Here is a 13,631-nt window from a genome sequence, read left to right as displayed (position 1 = left end):
GGAATACTAACCAGGTGCATAATGGCCTGGTACAGCAACTGCTGTGCCCAGAACCTGTAGTAAGAAACTACAGAACGTTGTGTGCCACAGCCCAGACCATCAGGGAAGCCAACCTTCTATCCACAGACTTCTTGCTGCTGTGGAAAGGCAGCCAACATCATAAAAGTCCCCTCTCATCCCAGCAATGCCCTCCTACAAACTCTTCCATCAGGCAGAAGATACAGAAGCTTGAACACATGCATTAACAGTTCAAGAACTGCTTCTTCCCTACCATTATTAGATTGATGATGGACTCTAACTTCAAATAATGTTGATCCTGCTAATGTTGATCTTGCTTTTTGTACATTCTGTGCAGTATAACCTGTATGCCTCACTCTGTCTAAGCACTCTTTGATCTCTATGTCCTTGTTTGCTATGATCTGTCTGTATTGCTCACAAAACAAAGCTTTTCACTGTACTTAGGTACATGTGACTACGATAAATCAAATCAAATAACCCAGTAGAAAGATAGACTGAAGGGTTTGTTTCCAAGCTGTATGAATTATTGACTCTATAAATAATGAATTCATTCCCTTGCATGATACAGGAGCTATACTGCAAATGTGGTTCTGTCCTTCTGGAAGAAGGACGAGCTTAAGGATTTCATGGAAGGATAGCAGTATTTTTGGGTACTATCTAGTTGCGAACTTTAATGAATGTGTCTCCTGACACTCAAAAGATACACATTGCACAAGTAGAATGTTCTGTGCATGTACATGTTGTGACATGCTTTGCCAGTAAAAGACATGGCAGCTCCAAAATAAGTACAATAAATATGAGTGAATGGGACAGAATGACAGTACTGGCAGCGACACTGTGCATGGGTGTTTTACCAATGTGTATTGAAATCATCATGGACATATCAGCAGACATTCTCAAATCTAATAGCTGTCATACTGTAAACTTCAATGCTTGGCTCCAAGCAAGCTACACAGAGAAAATTCCATCATTAAAAACTAGGACTAGGTAAAGAATAGCAGTTAAAATATGGACCAGTTTTTAAAAAAAAAGTCACTGACCATTTTCCTAGAAAGGGGTGAACACCTACATTCCCACACAAGCAGTTGAATGGTGGGATCCTTTAGTGCGTGGTGTCAAAGCACTGGTTCACAAGCAATGCCTTACTTCTGTCAAATGTAACAGGGGGTTTATGCACACTAATGTTTAAGTGAAATCAGCTGAATAACCAGTTGGTCTGTTTTTGGTGGTGATGGGAAAGGATAACGCTTAGCCAGCAAATAGAGCTCCTCTGTCTATCTAAACATGACAAGAGGGCTTCAGCCTGAGATCTCATCTGATAGGGTATTCATTTAGTGCTGCTCAAGAATCTGAGAATTAAGAGCATGAATAGGCCATTCAGCCCCTCTGGGGTGCTCCATCCTTTAAGAAGATCATGGCTAATCTGAATATGGCCTTAACTCCATTCTTCTCTCTATGCATAACCCTTGAGTCTGTGGATAACTGACAATCTGTCTATTACAGCCTTAAATATTTTTAATGAGCCTGTTTTCAACTGCTTTCTGAGTAAGGGAATTCCACAGACCAATGGCCCTCTGAGAGAGAAATAGATTCTCCTCATCTCAATTTTAATGGACCACCTCTACTTTTTAAATTGTGACCCTTGGTTCTAGATTTCACCATGAGTGGAAACATCATCTCAGCATTTGCCTTGTCAATTCCCCCCAGAATCCGATATGTTTCAATAAGATGACCTTCCATTCATCTAAACACCACTGAGTACAAGCCCAGCCTGCTCAACCTTTCCTCATAACATAACCCCTTCATCTCAGTACTCAGTCAAAGGAACTGCTTTTAATGCAATTATATTCTATCTTTAGTCAGGAGGCCAAAGCTGTAACTGTGTGATTCAATTGTAAACTTTAATTGTAAAAGTTGTGTGATTCATGTGAATTTAATGTTAGTGTAATGATGACCTTAAAACCACTGTTGACTGTCATAAAAATCCAACAAATTTGCTGATACTCATGGAGCATGCTCTGAGATGTTGGTACCCAATGTCCAACATGGAAGTCTTCACAGCAAGCGACAAATTGACATTGCCAATCATCTGCTTCATTTTTCATGTTCAGTTTTCTCAATGCCTATCTTGTTTTTGGTGAGTTTGGTAAGACAGGAAGCTGAATGTGAATGAGGTGAGTTGAGCCATGAACAAAGTTTTTAATGAGCAGAAATCCCTCTTAAATCCCTCTTAATCCCTCTTAATTTAACCGTAGCCCATGCCACTCAGATCCTCATTAGATTCTACCCAAAATGTCTATTTCTGTCTTTTAAGCATTCTGGCCTCACTGCTGGTGCACTCTTGGGTGTATATGCTCTGTTCCTTCCTATATTCTTAGACTGCCATTACCTATCACATTACCCTGTTCGATTGTCTTGTTAATTCACTGCATCCCCCCTCTTGTGATCCTTGCCCCTCACTGTTTTGCTCAGCTGGGGCAATCTTGTGCTGACCTCACCTACAAACAATGTGCAAGGATGAGTCAATGTTTACAATATCAATGTCAAATCAATCTCAAGGAAAATATTTCGGATCTATCTATGTTGATTTTTCTTACACTGTTTCAATCTAGTATTTGAATGAGAATTGTTCGAGTCATTGAGCATCTTTACAGGTGAGTGATAGGGGCTATGGTGAGATTTATGACAGAATCAGTCAAGAATCTGGTAAAGCTCATCTCAATATCAGGTGCATCCTATAACATCTTCCTGTAATAAGTGGTGTGGTGGATTTCCTGCTCGGCCATCTTGAGTTCCCAATCAAAGGGGTTTATTGCTTGTTAAACACTATATTGATGACATAACTTGCCTTATTAGTATTCAGCTATCTTAACAAATATACCAAACAAGTTAGATGGCAAGTAAAATTGACACAGAAATCGGAGCAGGTTAAGCTAATGGTTTGCTGTAAAGAATCTCCATGTTGCCTATGACCAAATTGTAGCCCAAAGCACAATGGACTGACACTATCTGCACGTAATCTTCATCCATGGACACTGGCATCTTGCATCTGCCCACCCAATCTGTATACTCGTAAAACAATTAGAAAATAAATTAGGGCCAATTGATAGCAGTGTCACTATTGCAGGACCACAGAGGAAGATTGGAGGAGGATGTTTTGGCAGCCATTTTGAAGACTGCATCGGAAGAGAGGGCAAAGCTTAATGTTGCAATTCATCCAGGGAGAATGTCATTTATGCCTTGACTCGAGCTATGACAGGGATGTAGGCATGACTGAAAAGAACAAATCATGGAGTTATGCAGACAGGCAAGAACCCTTTGGAGAGGAAAGTGTTGCCCAGTTGCCTCTCTCGACAACAGCTATTGGCTTGGCTCAAAAGGACAAGAGTCAAGTCTATATCAACTAATGACTATCTTTATTAGTTTAGTTAAGGCAGATATACAATTCACACCATTCGGTTAGAAAAAGGTTAACAGCAAGCATGCAATTCATCCCAACCCACTAAGCTTGATGTTCCCAGAACAGTCAACAAAATAGAAGCCAATTACCAAGAATAGAAGCTCACGCTGGCCGGGCATTTCTTTCAGGTCTTGGGGGTCTTCTCCACATTTTAAAGTGTGGGGTTGCACTTTCCAAAGGTTACTCTCTGGAGTTTTAGCTGATAGCACACTGAAATCCTTCATTTTTATCCATTTCCCTTATCTTCCTGAAATATGGTGCCTTGTTCTTGTTGCCTATCAGTTTATTTCAGCACTGGTGTCTTCCCACTATAGGCTCACTCTAAGGATACCTTCAGGATTACCTCATCACTCTTCCACCAGATGTGGACTTGAACCTTACGTCATCCTTCAGAGCTAAACCAGCTCAAACCAACTCGAGCCAACAGCTAGGGCTTGAGTAACTTCAGTTTACAAGCTTGATGTCTTTATATGCGAGCAGCCTCTGGCCAACAAAGGGGAGATCAGTAGTGTAATAGCTGTTTGCAAGATAAGAGGAGTTGAAGATTTGAAAAAGAGTAATGATAGAGGTTTGGAAAGGAAAGTATACTTTGGACATGCAAACATATATAAAGTGAATTTGGGCCCAGGAAAGGAAGTCGAAGATCTGCAGTTTACTTTGAATGGAGTTGAGAACATTGAAAAGTTGATGACAATTTGCTGTCCCACAAGTCCTTTATGTAATCATATTACTTTAATGGGTTTTTTTCTCTCCAGCCACTTAATTATATTCTGGAGTATTAGCCATGCTTAAAAGTGTCTGTCAATCAACATATAAACGATGGAGTGGCATTGCATTTACAAAGACTGGATCAATTCTGCGCTATGGCAGTATCTCTGCAGAACTGCATAGACTAATATTCATATTGAATCTGAAATCCTTTATTACTTCTATGGAAAATACTCTTGTTATATTGATGCAGTCACCCTTTAAACGCAGGAGAACTGAGCATTTGACTAGCTCAATTTACTTGGGTGTACTATAAGCGCAGGAAGTATTAGAAATACAGCCAGCAGTTAGATGTTTAAAGGGAAAAAAAATAGTTTACTATTTCTGTTGGATTTTCAATTAGACTTTGCTTAGAGTTGTGAGGTAAATGTACCTCCCAGAGTCAGTTTATTGATTTTGCTTAGTTATGTTGTAATTCACGATATTTTATCATTGTGATTGTGTCAACATGTCTTAAGAAACAAGAAACTAATGATGTGGGGTTTGAGTACTAGTTGAAAGGAAAATTGGTGGAACTTGGAATATTAAATCGGCAATTTTAACCAGTAAAGTCAGTACATGTCAGCTTGACAGTACATGTGATATAACAAATCATAACAGTGATAAGACAGGAACATGGGAGTTCGGAACGAGAGCAGGCAATTCAGCCCTTTGAGCTCAGTCTGCCATTTAACATGATCATGGCTAGCCAATCCTGGTCTCAACTTCACTTTCCTGCCTGTTACCCATGGCCCTTTATCCTGTTTTACACCAGAAACATATCTATTTATTTCTTGATTATGCCTCCACTGCGCTCTGGGGCAGTAAGTTCCACAGATTCACAACCCTCTGAGTGAAGTAGTTTCTCCTCATCTCAGCTTTGACCTCTTCTCACTCTATATCTATGACCTTTTGTTCGAAACTGTCCCGCAAGGGGAAACATAGGTGTTTCCTATTCAACGTCCACCTTATCAATCTCCTTTAGCATTTTATATACCTTCATCAGACCCTCCCTCATTCTTCCAAACTCCAGTGAGTACAAGCTCAAGCTATGCAACCGCTCCTTGTATGACATCCCTTTCATCCCTAGAATCAACCTGGTGAGCCTCCTCTGAACTGCCTCCAGTGCCACCACATCCTTCCTCATGTAAGGAGACCAAAACTGGACACAATGCTCCAAGTGTGGTCTCACTGATGCCTTATATCATTGTAACAATACTTCTCTACTTTTATAATCCAGTCCTTTTGCAATAAATGCCAGGATTCCATTTGCCTTTCTTATTATATGCTGCACCTACATACTTATTTTCTGCGATCTATGCACAGAAACGCCCAGATCCCTCTGCACTGAGGCACTTTGAATCTGCTTCTCATTTAAATAGTAATTTTCTGTTTTATTTTTCCGGCCAAAATGGACAACCATGTACTTATCCACTTTATCTGCCAGATTCTGGACCATTCTCCTAGCCTATCAATATATATCTGTAAAGTCTTCATCTGCTTATCACAGCCTCCTTTCCCAACTATATTTGTATCATCCGTGAATTTTGCTATGTTACACTCTGTCCCTGCTTGCAGATCATTTGTACAGATTGTAAATAGTTGTGGTCTGAGAACTGAACCCTGCAGCACATCATTAGTTACAGTTCGCCATCCAGAAAAGGACACATTTATCTTAACCCTCTGCTTTCTGTCAAACAGCCAATCCTTTATCCAAGCTAATACTCCACCCTTAACTCACCGGGATCTAACTCTCTGGATCAGTCTTTTATGCTGCACCTTGTCAAATGCCTTCTGGGAGTCTAAATATACCACATCCACTGGATCACCATTGTCCACTTTTCTGGTAACATCCTCAAAGAACTCCACCAAGTTTGTCTATCATGACTTGCCCTTCATGAAACCGTGCTGACACTGGTGAATAGAGCTTCGCATTGCCAAGTGTTTAGGTATTTCCTCCTTTATGATTGATTCCAGCAACTTCCTGACTACAGAGGTTAAACTAACTGACAATAGTTTCCCACTTTTTGCTTATCTCCACTTTGAATAAGGGTGTCACATTACCATGTTTACAATCCATTGGTACTTTTCCAGAATCCAGGGAATTTTGGAAAATCATAACTGATGCAACCACTATCTCTGCTGCTACTTCCTTTAATACCCTAGGGTGCAGACCAGCAGGCCCCAGGGACCTACCTGCCTTAATCCCATCAGTTTACTTCTCCCCGCTTACAGTAATTTTCAACAAATTCCTTTGTAGTAACTGCAGTTTTAGGGAATAAATTATTATCTTCCACTGTGAAAACAGAGACAAAATATTGGTTTAGTGCCTTTGCAGTTTCCGAGTTTCCCATTATTGCCTCGTTATTTTCATATTCTAAAGGGCCAACATTCACTTTCACTATTTTCTTCCTTTTTATATGCTCCATGACCCTAAAAGTCTGAAGACTCTAGTGATTGCAGTACCTATTTTGGGACTACACCTGCCAAAACTCTCTGCTGCCAACTTCAGTGAACTTTCTGAGGTGTGGACAAGTTCACTGTTTAGTCTGCAAATGGCAATCGATCATTGTAAGCTAGTGTCAGCATAATTGATTGTGCTGTAAAGGTTGAACTGGTATTCTCATTGTGAGGATAGGAAACTTAACCATCCTTAAACAAACCTCGAATTTACTTGATTCCAATAAAACATTAGCATGGAAGATGGTGAATTCAATTAAAAATGTTGTCTGGCCACTTAGAATTCCAGAGTGGTATTCATAACCACACTTGTAATGTGAAGCAAGCTGGTTACTGTGTTGGTAAAAGGGTTAGGTGTGAGTACCTAATATCCACTGGATGCAAACAGAACAGACAAATTAAAATTAATCAGCATGCTATATTGATTGAATACTAGCAATGTTGGAGTTCCTTGTCCTCTTTTGGCCTTGTATAATGAAATATGACATGAATTGAGAAGGACTCCTCACCGTTGTTGTCAAACAATAATCATCTGTCTAATTGTTTGTTGATTCCTGTTTTTTTGGCTGCTGTGGTACTTCTGTATATTTTGGTATATTCCATTCTTGAATTTCAAAAGTCTAAAGCAACGGCAGGGCACAGGGCTGAAGCACATTTTGCTGACTTCAAGGTCAACACTAACCTGCTGTTCTGGGCATGGGTATACTAGTAGCTATTTCTTTATCCAAGCCATACTTGATTGTAAACGAGCAGAGTCTATGCAGAACAGGGTATACTGCTGGAAGAGGGAGCTGGAGGGAAAGATTTAATCTTTCTGCAATAATGCTTAGTAAGATCAAATATAGACAAGACTATACAGAACTAAATAGGGAACAGCCTTGGGGCATGAGCAAAACTGCTGACTGATAATGGACAGAAATTTGCCTATTGTGAATTCAATTACATGCAAAAAGATGAGTAAGAAAGCTCAGGGCAAAAGTTCATAATTTGTCTTGAAATGATTCTTATATCAGAAACAAATACCAGATAAAATTTTCTACGATGAAATGGGAGATTTCACAGGAGTTGGCCTGTCAGACATAAGAGAGCAGAGTGGAGACTATAGCACCAACTCCTAACAGAATTAGAAGATGTCCTAATGATCTTGATGTTGTCTTTAAGATGGACTAATAAGAACAGCAAACAAAAAGGTTAGATGGAAAATGTGTACGCATTATTTTGCAGTAAAATTGATTAATTTTATTCTACAATTAAAAATGAATATATTTCTGTGCTTGCCCATAACTTTAGATCCATGACAAATACTTTATTAAAGTCATATGTCATCATAAGGGACAATGAATATTGTGACAAAAAACAACGTGCACTGAAAATGTTCATGGAGACGAGACTTATAAGACTAAAGCTTGGTTGGTAGTTAGGGATTTTGGACAGCTACTGGTATATTCAGATGTTGGAGTGGACTTTCCACAGCTAGAAAAGTATTCTTAAAAAAAATTCAGCTCTTTGGAAATATATTAATGCAAATATAAATCAATCAACAAAGAAACAATATTCTGAAGGGTGACACTTTTCAGAGTGCTCCCTAACGACACGAAGTGGTGCGAAATACAGAAGGAAAACTATGGAAAATAGATATGTCCATAGCCTGAATGATGCTTCCAGGATGTGATGTGTTTTGAGAGATCTATTTTGTTGAAAACAAGAACTGTTGGTCCATGAAAAGTAGATTTGGCAAAGTTTTATTGATACTATAAAACTTTGTAGGTACCATCGTAATGAGTGTTGGTAATTTTTTTATGGGCTGTTACCACATAAATTTAGAAATATATTCTTAATACGCTTGGGAGTTAGACTTGTGTGGATTTTTAATATATTGGTTTAGATTTCTTTTTTCCTTTATTCATTCACAGGATGAGGGCACACCTTTAGGCAGTAGTTATTGCCCATCCCAGTTGCCCAGAGGGCAGTTGAGAGTCAACCAAGTTGAGAGTCAACCACATTGCTGTGGGTCTGGAGTCACATGTAGGCCAGACCAGGTAAGGCTGGCAGTTTCCTTCCCTAAAGAACATTAGTGAACCAGTTGGGTTTTTCCTGACAATTGGCAACGGATTCATGGTTATCACTAGATTCTTAATTTTTTATTGAATTCAAATTCCACCATCTGGCATAGCAGGATTTGAGCTCAGATCTCTGGATTAACAGTTCAGCAATAATACCACTAGGCCATTAACTCCCATGTAACGCAAATTAGGTCTGAAATAATTGGAGATTGGAAATCGTACTTAACTAAAATTGCTAACTCATCACAGAAATAAGGTATTATATTTAAAGAAGAGATGGGCCAGTTGTAAAGCCTGATTGGTCAGTTGAACTGCTGGGCACTCAGACTAGGTCAAATGCTACTTTTGTTGTATTGCAGTGAAGCACTACAGTATAAAATCCAGCCCTTGGGAATCTTCTCAAGACTGGGCTTCACACATCCTTGTAAATATCAGCGGCAAGTCCACTTCCACTTAGATAGCCCACCTCTCAAAGTTTTTTTTGTGAAAGCCCTTTGCTTAGTATGATAGGGGACTTGCATTCATCGTTTCTGATGTTCTGCACTCCAGCAGGGGTGAGTAGTCATGGTTGTCAATGCTAGTACTAGAGGTAGACCAAGGACATTGCATTCAGCCATGGACTGAACATTTAGTTAATTCAGAGATCTCACTGAGCCCAAGAAGAGATGTGGGAGCATAAAGGACAGAAGTGAAGCAGGAGTGTTGGGAGGCCAGACGGATATGGGGAGATAAAACTGCAGAAGAGGGGCCTCTGATTGACACAGGAAGCTTTGGATGGTGGTAGCCCGCATTCCCTCCTGACACCCCTGCCCCTTGACTGAACTACAGATTGCACATTAGGAACAGGCATCTGCTGCCATCCATTATATTGAGGCAATGACAGGACGAGGCCCTTAATTGGGGCCACATTTCTGCCCTAGATGGAGGCTTCAGGATATTGCTAGGAATGGAGGGTTTGAGTTATAAAAATAGGCGTATAGGCTGGGACATCCGTCACTGGCGTGTAGGAGGTTATAACCTTCTGGAAGTTTTTAAATTGTGAGGGGCATAGATAAGGCGAACAGCAAAGGTCTTTTCCTTAAGGTGGCAGAGTTCAAAATGAGGAAGATTTAAAAAGGACATGAGGGGCAACTTTTTTTACACAAGGAGCGGTTACTGTGTGGAATGAACTGCCAGAGGAAGTGGTGGTTGACATTTTGATAAGTACATGGATAGGAACAGTTTGGAGGGATATGGGCCAAACACAGGCAGGTGGGACTGGTTTAGTTTGGGAACATGGTCAGCATGGGCCAATTGAACCAAAGGGTCTGTTTCCATGCTACATGACTCTATGACTCAGCTGACACCTCTTACACTGCCTGTAAAATCATGGCAGGAGCGGGGCTAGGTGGATGAATGGCAAGTACTCTACCAATATAAATAGACGCAGAGTGAAACTGTGGTTGTTAGATTAGGACACATGTCTTTGTATATAAATTCTCAGCAAAGTCTGTAAAGGTTCATTCCAGCTCAAACCTTTAACAACTGACTGTATGGAGTATGGCAACATGACAGCATGGTTGAGAATGACCTTTCTGGGAGCTAATAGCCACCTACCTGCTTGGGGAGTGTGTGGCAGTGGGTTTGGTTCCACTCTTTGTTGCTAGTAGTCGGGGTGGCTTGGAACTGATTTCCCTAGACCAGACTCCACTGGCTTTAGCTCATGTCATTGGCAATGTGCTATAGCCAATCTGAACCTGGAGAATACTCATTCCACCATGTAGAAGGATGGAAAATTCCCAGGTATGGCATATCATCCATCTCCAACAGTGACCACCCAGAGAGATGTTCCTCTCCTGCACATTGTGGGCCATTTATACTGCAGACAGACGAAAGGTAACCTAAGTAAGGTTTACTGTTCACAGGTCTGCTGTACAAGAGATGCTAGTGTCAAATTGGCAGCTTGTTTCTGGGTTGGAGTCCTTGCAGCATGTGGCGAATTTATGTTTCTTTGGAATGGATTTTCTTTATCATCTGCTCTTCTCTGGTGTAGATTTTATGTTCAACAGGGTATTTTACCTGATGCAGCAGTGCTTATATATCTCCCATAATGGAACAAACTAATTTTATATATAAACATTACATTCACAAGCCCACCTATGTTAGAGCTAAGAGCTGTTAGATTATAGAGAACATGTCATGCTTCAAATGATCTCCAGTAGGATGGCATATGACACCTTAAACCCTCAGTTCACATGCTATGGTACAGTGATATATCATGAGCATAGCTGTTAAAGGTATGCTGATGTACTGACCATGAGGCATATCACAACACTTTCTGACTGATTTTATGGTGATACCCCATATTTAAGAAAAAAACGTTTTCTCTACCTGATCATCAGAGATTAAAAAGGTTGGCTCACAGTATGGTGGTAGCAGTCATGGAGGCATAGAGGTTTACAGCATGGAATCAGGCCCTTTGGCCCAACTTATCCATGCTGTCCAGTTTTCATGATTAACCTAGTCCCATTTGCCTGCTTTTGGTCCATATCCCTCCATACCTACCCCATCCATGTACCTGTCCGAATTTTTCTTAAATGACAAAATTATATTCGCCTCCACCACTACCTCTGGCAGCCTGTTTCCAGACACTCCCTACCCTCTGTGTGGAAAATAAATGCTCCTCTGCATTCCTTTTGTATCTCTCCCCTGAGACTCTGAGTTTATCAAGAGTGGATTCATAAGTGTCCCAAAATCCCAGAAAAGGTGCTTTATTTGTCAGTATTTAAACAATTCTTTACACTTCAATTTCAATCTTTTACACTATGCAGTCTCCAGCAAATGATTGGTGATAACTGGCAAACGTAACAAATACGTCATTTACCACAGCCAGTATACTCTATTCAGTCATTCAGATTTACTTTCCTCTCCTTGGGAAGAGGCCTACCTCTTTCTTTTAACAAACTTTGACCTCAGCTTTATCTTGCTCACGCTGTTGCCATCTTTAATGTCATCCAACTAACTGTACGACATTTGCAAAGAAAAATTCCAGGACAATCGCAAATGCAGTGGACAAATAGTCCACATTATCACATCTGATTCATTGTGTTTGCTTTAAAAGAAACTCCAGCTTTTCTAAAGTGGCTGTGACAATTCAGTCTTTTACTATTGAACAGTTACAGCACTCAATGTAAACACTTACACAGTCCTTTAGCAAATACACCAAAATCAGTGATCTTACTTAGGTCTTCAGCAAGCTTAGTGTGCTTTTTCCTTCATTTAGTTTCATTTAATTTAAATGCATTTCAGCTAACCCAACAAATTTCAGGTTAAACATCTACAAAATGAAACAGACTGTAATGCCTTGGAGGCTGTAATGGGTGATAAGCATACAAGGGGAATGTCACGTTATGCAATTAAAGTACAATTTACCTATTAAAATGAACAGTCGGCAGAATCTTATAGAAGGCGGAGTGATGTGAGCAATGGCAGGATTTGTGGCAGAATTGGGCAAGGGGTTCAGTGAAGCCCATTTCAATGTCGAGTCCCATCCCGCTGAGCTTTTATGCTTTTTATAAACGGCGTGAACAAGATTCTTACCGGACAGCAGCGAGATGCAAACTGATGGGGATTAATGCATGTTAATTGCTTCGCTTAATGAGACAACTCAATCATATTCAGCTTCCCACCTTACTGAACTAGACATCAGGAAAGCAGACTGTGTACCTGGTGGACCCAGCCTGTCTGCATGACCTCCATGCCGGACACGAGCTCCTCGGGACAAGATCCTTGGGCTCATCCGGGCGCAAAGCAGCCTTTCAAAGGTGGCACAGATCCAGGGAATGCTAATCTTCGGATATCCACAGTGTGGTGGTTTCTTCCTGGAAAGGTCTCTGTAGGACAGGGCGGAATTTGCACATGAGAGAGGACAAGGACGCGGGTGGCGAGTTAATGAGGAACGTTTTGTAAAATATAAGCGAGAAATGTCACTAGCCTCATGGTGATAAACTCGATAAAAGTCGAACGTAACTCAGACTTTACCAAAATAAGTAAGATTCAGCTCATGAAGTTTAGTCAATATTGTTTTTATTAATATCACTTCTTTACAGCCAAAGTTTAGAAATCTTACCACGTCATTATTTTGGCAAATAACTGAAAGTTCAAATTTTCGTTTCAAATGTTTCAGCGTCTGGAGATGTAACAACTGAGAGTCAGTGCTGGCTTCCAGATAAACCGATTCATTCACTGGGATTCTTGACTTTATAGGTTGTTACATATGTCCTGTCCCCGCTCAACTTGACCTATCCAAGCATGCCCTTCCAATCTCCCTTCCAGAAATTGCTAGCTCCCTTCTTGGGTGTTTTCTCCTCAGGCGCAATTTTACCATTTGCAGTGGAAGTAAGGGGGAGAGCATGTTCAGGGGACACAAATATTCCATCTCCTCTGTGGTAATAACTTGTGGTACCATGTGTCTATCAGCTTGTTATGGGGCTGTCAGGCAGAGCATAGGAGAGTTTCTCGTGGACATTTATGTGAAAAGCCTTTGATGCACTGCAAACAGCAAATTTTATTTTATAAGAAACAGAGAGATTGAAGGGAGAAAACAGCATTACACTCGTCTACAATTCTGTGATATTCCTTTTGAAGGAATAACCTTTGTTCTGACCTTTCTATACACTTGGCAACATGCCCTGACAACTGTTTCAGGGAATTGTACAATGATCATTGGCAAGAATGACTTGGAGTGTGGTACACAGGTCGATATAAATTGCTGACTGGCATGATGGCTCAGTAGTTAGCACTGCTGTCTCACAACACTGAGCCGCTGTTTTTGATTTCAACATTCCCCCTGTTTCTGCATGGGTCTTTCCCGGGTGCTCCAGTTTCCTCCCATGGTCCAAACC

At 40.5% G+C, this 13,631-nt stretch overlaps 1 protein-coding gene across 3 annotated transcripts in view; it reads right to left on the bottom strand.

Moving 5' to 3' along the window:
* The window catches only part of kcnv1 (potassium voltage-gated channel modifier subfamily V member 1), a 76,173-nt gene extending 63,142 nt beyond the window's left edge, over nt 1–13,031 (bottom strand). Inside the window, exons 1-2 of one of the 3 annotated variants that reach the window (XM_048595984.1) lie at nt 12,857–13,031; nt 12,454–12,620 (exon numbers count right to left, since the gene is read on the bottom strand). The gene's annotated coding sequence lies outside the window, so the exon portion shown is untranslated. Of the gene's footprint in view, nt 1–12,159; nt 12,260–12,453; nt 12,742–12,856 lie in introns of those variants that run through there. The other 2 variants (XM_048595986.1, XM_048595985.1) reach the window with 2 other exon arrangements.
* Nucleotides 13,032–13,631: the final 600 nt, after the last annotated feature.

Source organism: Rhincodon typus, chromosome 4 (genome assembly GCF_021869965.1).
Source record: "Rhincodon typus isolate 14 chromosome 4, sRhiTyp1.1, whole genome shotgun sequence".
In the NCBI taxonomy this organism is placed as follows: Eukaryota; Metazoa; Chordata; class Chondrichthyes; order Orectolobiformes; family Rhincodontidae; genus Rhincodon; species Rhincodon typus.
Note: the sequence above shows the minus strand (reverse complement) of the source record. Positions and strands in the feature narration are given on the sequence as shown.